Raw genomic sequence first — 5777 nt, forward strand, 5'->3', positions numbered from 1 at the left:
CCACTAGAAGCCCTTAATTCAGACCTGCATCCCGTCCCATACACACAGGCTAAACAGGGGCCCCAGGAACACACCATTGCTTTGAAAAATAAAGTATGCAGCACGCACAGAAGGATTTCTGACCTCAGGGCTCACTACCGAGGGGGGCATGTGGGGTGGGAGAGCTTTGCTAAGGAGATGTTTAGTTAGTGTTTAGTTAGGACTATGTCGATAAGCACATAACCAACGTCAAATGTGATAAAGCAAACAAAAGAGGAATGTAGATAAAGATCCAAGTGTGGCTCTCGGGTTCCCAGCAGAGCCTGGGACTGGAGGAGGAGTCTGCTTCTTTGTTCCTTCCCCTCAGGGCTCCATGGACAGGGCAGAAGGGCAGAGAGCCAGCAGCCAGCAGTCTCAACCCCAAATTTTTCAGGAAGGGATTCTGATCAGCCCCGCTTAGGAGAGGTGCAGTGAGCAGTCATCTCAAGCCAGGGACTGGAGTTGAGGGGGGCAGGTCGAGTTGTCCAAGGCTGTGGGTGCTGCAGGGAGGGTGGAGAAGCAGGGGCCGGGTGGGTGGGTAACTCAGGAAGGGTGACCGGGGGTCAAATTTAGGCTTTAATCAGAAATGCAAGCAAGGGGGATTTTTACTTCTGAAAGCATGCAAAGTTGCCAATCTGATTCACCTTCATTGTTCTTTGTTCTAGTAACTGTGTGTGTGTGTGTGTGTGTGTGTGTGTGTGTGTGTGTGTGTGTGTAAACATGCCTGCTGACAAACTATTGAAATGTTCCAGTTGGTAAACTGTGTAATAGTAACCGCAGTGAGAGCTGAAATCACTTAGTAATAAAAATTCTAACATAAACTTATTTGATCAGCCAAATGCCACGGGTTGCTGTGATGGTAAAAGGATCTCCTGTGACAAGTAAATATGACAAGTGTTCACGGCCCCATCCCCCAGGCAGGCAGGCATTCTGAGACCAGGAGAATCACCAGTTAATTATTCTCTTCAAATTGCATCATTGCTGTGTGCTTCTATTTTGGTTCTGTTGTCTCTACTTTGATCATACTGCTGATGCTTTGAAACTCTTGGGACTGTTAGTGTGCAGAGCTTTGATGTTTACACGTGTACGATTTTGTACTAAAATATGGAAATAAGCACATAAAGTGAAGAGACAACAAAGTTTGGATATATTTCTTAAAGCTTTTAGAAAATATAACCACAAATCTTCTGAATCATAAACACAAATCTTCTGGAATGATATAAAAAATAGACTTCAGCCAGGAATTTTCTCTTTTTTTAAATAAATTTATTTATCTTTGGCTGCATTGGGTCTTCATTGCTGCGCGTGGGCTTTCTCTAGTTGCGGCGAGCGGGGGCTACTCTTGGTTGCGGTGCGCGGACTTCTCATTGCGGTGGCTTCTCTCGTTCCGGAGCTCGGGCTCTAGGTGCGTGGGCTTCAGTAGTTGTGGCTCGCGGGCCCTAGAGCGCAGGCTCAGCAGATGTGGTGCACGGGCTCAGTTGCTCCGCGGCATGTGGGATATTCCCAGACCAGGGCTCGAACCTGTGTCCTCTGCACTGGCAGGCAGATTCGTAACCACTGCACCACCAGGGAAGTCTCAGCCGGGAATTTTCTGATACTATGATAACATGGCAACAGCAAGGAACATCTTTCTTTTCTTTTCTTTATTTTGGCCTCACCACACAGCTTGTGGGATCTTGGTTCCCCGACCAGGGATCGAACCCGGGCCCCAGGCAGTGAAAGTATGGAGTCCTAACCACTGGACCACGAGGGAATTTCCTCAGAAACTTCTTAAACAGAATCTACTTCGTGGTTTAAAAAGAATAACACATCTTCAACCACGATGGATTTACTACAACTTTAGAAGAGAATAAGATCAACATCAATGTGTAATTGCAGCCTAGGTTTTTGCTCCCTCCTGTAAATCACACACCTACTGAAATGAGAAAACAGCTGTCCCAGTTGGGTTCTGGCTGACCTGGAGTTGGAATGGAGATGCTCATTAGGGACTGACACCAATGACAGGAGGGACAGGGACAGGAAGGACATCAGTAACTGGCATAGGGGGAACCCTGATGCAGGCTTGACCACGCCTGGGCCACCCCAGCAGAAAGCTCTGGAGTTGAGCCAAAAAAGCCCAGCTCACCCATCACCTGCGAGGGCTGCGCTGGAGGGCGCGACCCCGGGTGGCCAGGCTGCTCTCAGGCTGAGGCCCTGGAGGAGCAGACAACTGGCGACTGACAGTCCTTCCGCAGCTGGACAGTACGTCCTTCCTCCCAGGGGAGTCTGGGTGGCACATCTCCTAGGCGATCACAGACTACAACTTCGGAAAACTTATGAGTCAGGCTGTAAATTTTCTATCATGATCAACGACAAGTCTATTGTTAGTATTTAAATAGGATATAGGAGTCAATGTGCCAAAATTCACTGAAAAGTAGTCCTCTGGGAAAAATATCTTACGGGCTGTAGGACCCCGGACTAGCTACTTCACCTCCCCTGCCTAGGTTTCCTCATCTGTAAAATGAAGATATAACATCAACATATACCTTCATTGGGTTGTTAAGAGGATTGAAGGACTGAAATGTGGAAAGAGCTTGGAAGATTGCCTGGCTCTACAAAGCACTGTTTCAGTGTGTGTTGGGTAAGTAAAGTGAGATCAAAGCTGGCCATAGGCAACCCTTCCCCGACCCCGGCCCAGTGCTGGGGTCTCCCCCTCCCCTCCTCTGTCCAGTCCCCAGGTGGTGCTTAGGTGAACAGAATGCAAGCTTTGCAGTTCTAGGGATGGACCCTTACACCTGTGTAAGAGCTGTTTATCTAACTGTTGCCTGGAGAATTCACGTCCTATAAACTTTCTGTGAAGAATCAATGGGTATAGGGGCTTCCCTGGTGGCGCAGTGGTTGAGAGTCCGCCTGCCGATGCGGGGGACGCGGGTTCGTGGCCTGGTCTGGGAGGATCCCACGTGCCGCGGAGCGGCTGGGCCCGTGAGCCATGGCCGCCCGAGCCTGCGCGTCCGGAGCCTGTGCTCCGCGACGGGAGAGGCCACAACAGTGAGAGGCCTGCGTACCCAAAAAAAAACAAAAACAAAAAAAAAACAACGGGTATAAAATTTTTGGACAGCAGGGAAGCAATGGGGAGGGCTAACACACCTGGACTAAGGCTGGCAGCCTTTCCCATGCAGTACCTGACAACAGCCAACATCCCAGGCAGCGGAGGGTGAGCTGTCCAGGCTGTCCTGAGATGCCAAAGCTGCTGGTTTCAGGATCTGTCGCTGAGGTGCCTCGTGGGGCCTCAGCACCCTCCGGGAGCAGTGCTTCGACCTTCCTGCTGGTCACCCCACCATCCAGGTGAGGACAGGTGTATCCTCTGTCAGCTGAGCCGGTGCATGAGACATCATTCATAACTCAGCCCTGTTCACAAGGTTGCATCCACTAGGAATTGAAGTTAATTGAAGCTAATAATCAATATACAATTTTGAGCTGTTTATATTTAATATCATTAAAATTACACCCCCACAGTAGGACCTTATGGAGACGTTTTAAAGAAGCCACTAGAAGCCCTTAATTCAGACCTGCATCCCGTCCCATACACACAGGCTAAACAGGGGCCCCAGGAACACACCATTGCTTTGAAAAATAAAGTATGCAGCACGCACAGAAGGATTTCTGACCTCAGGGCTCACTACCGAGGGGGGCATGTGGGGTGGGAGAGCTTTGCTAAGGAGATGTTTAGTTAGTGTTTAGTTAGGACTATGTCGATAAGCACATAACCAACGTCAAATGTGATAAAGCAAACAAAAGAGGAATGTAGATAAAGATCCAAGTGTGGCTCTCGGGTTCCCAGCAGAGCCTGGGACTGGAGGAGGAGTCTGCTTCTTTGTTCCTTCCCCTCAGGGCTCCATGGACAGGGCAGAAGGGCAGAGAGCCAGCAGCCAGCAGTCTCAACCCCAAATTTTTCAGGAAGGGATTCTGATCAGCCCCGCTTAGGAGAGGTGCAGTGAGCAGTCATCTCAAGCCAGGGACTGGAGTTGAGGGGGGCAGGTCGAGTTGTCCAAGGCTGTGGGTGCTGCAGGGAGGGTGGAGAAGCAGGGGCCGGGTGGGTGGGTAACTCAGGAAGGGTGACCGGGGGTCAAATTTAGGCTTTAATCAGAAATGCAAGCAAGGGGGATTTTTACTTTACTTCTGAAAGCATGCAAAGTTGCCAATCTGATTCACCTTCATTGTTCTTTGTTCTAGTAACTGTGTGTGTGTGTGTGTGTGTGTGTGTGTGTGTGTGTGTGTGTGTAAACATGCCTGCTGACAAACTATTGAAATGTTCCAGTTGGTAAACTGTGTAATAGTAACCGCAGTGAGAGCTGAAATCACTTAGTAATAAAAATTCTAACATAAACTTATTTGATCAGCCAAATGCCACGGGTTGCTGTGATGGTAAAAGGATCTCCTGTGACAAGTAAATATGACAAGTGTTCACGGCCCCATCCCCCAGGCAGGCAGGCATTCTGAGACCAGGAGAATCACCAGTTAATTATTCTCTTCAAATTGCATCATTGCTGTGTGCTTCTATTTTGGTTCTGTTGTCTCTACTTTGATCATACTGCTGATGCTTTGAAACTCTTGGGACTGTTAGTGTGCAGAGCTTTGATGTTTACACGTGTACGATTTTGTACTAAAATATGGAAATAAGCACATAAAGTGAAGAGACAACAAAGTTTGGATATATTTCTTAAAGCTTTTAGAAAATATAACCACAAATCTTCTGAATCATAAACACAAATCTTCTGGAATGATACAAAAAATAGACTTCAGCCAGGAATTTTCTCTTTTTTTAAATAAATTTATTTATCTTTGGCTGCATTGGGTCTTCATTGCTGCGCGTGGGCTTTCTCTAGTTGCGGCGAGCGGGGGCTACTCTTGGTTGCGGTGCGCGGACTTCTCATTGCGGTGGCTTCTCTCGTTCCGGAGCTCGGGCTCTAGGTGCGTGGGCTTCAGTAGTTGTGGCTCGCGGGCCCTAGAGCGCAGGCTCAGCAGATGTGGTGCACGGGCTCAGTTGCTCCGCGGCATGTGGGATATTCCCAGACCAGGGCTCGAACCTGTGTCCTCTGCACTGGCAGGCAGATTCGTAACCACTGCACCACCAGGGAAGTCTCAGCCGGGAATTTTCTGATACTATGATAACATGGCAACAGCAAGGAACATCTTTCTTTTCTTTTCTTTATTTTGGCCTCACCACACAGCTTGTGGGATCTTGGTTCCCCGACCAGGGATCGAACCCGGGCCCCAGGCAGTGAAAGTATGGAGTCCTAACCACTGGACCACGAGGGAATTTCCTCAGAAACTTCTTAAACAGAATCTACTTCGTGGTTTAAAAAGAATAACACATCTTCAACCACGATGGATTTACTACAACTTTAGAAGAGAATAAGATCAACATCAATGTGTAATTGCAGCCTAGGTTTTTGCTCCCTCCTGTAAATCACACACCTACTGAAATGAGAAAACAGCTGTCCCAGTTGGGTTCTGGCTGACCTGGAGTTGGAATGGAGATGCTCATTAGGGACTGACACCAATGACAGGAGGGACAGGGACAGGAAGGACATCAGTAACTGGCATAGGGGGAACCCTGATGCAGGCTTGACCACGCCTGGGCCACCCCAGCAGAAAGCTCTGGAGTTGAGCCAAAAAAGCCCAGCTCACCCATCACCTGCGAGGGCTGCGCTGGAGGGCGCGACCCCGGGTGGCCAGGCTGCTCTCAGGCTGAGGCCCTGGAGGAGCAGACAACTGGC

This window comes from Physeter macrocephalus, chromosome 14 (genome assembly GCF_002837175.3).
Source record: "Physeter macrocephalus isolate SW-GA chromosome 14, ASM283717v5, whole genome shotgun sequence".
In the NCBI taxonomy this organism is placed as follows: domain Eukaryota; kingdom Metazoa; phylum Chordata; class Mammalia; order Artiodactyla; family Physeteridae; genus Physeter; species Physeter macrocephalus.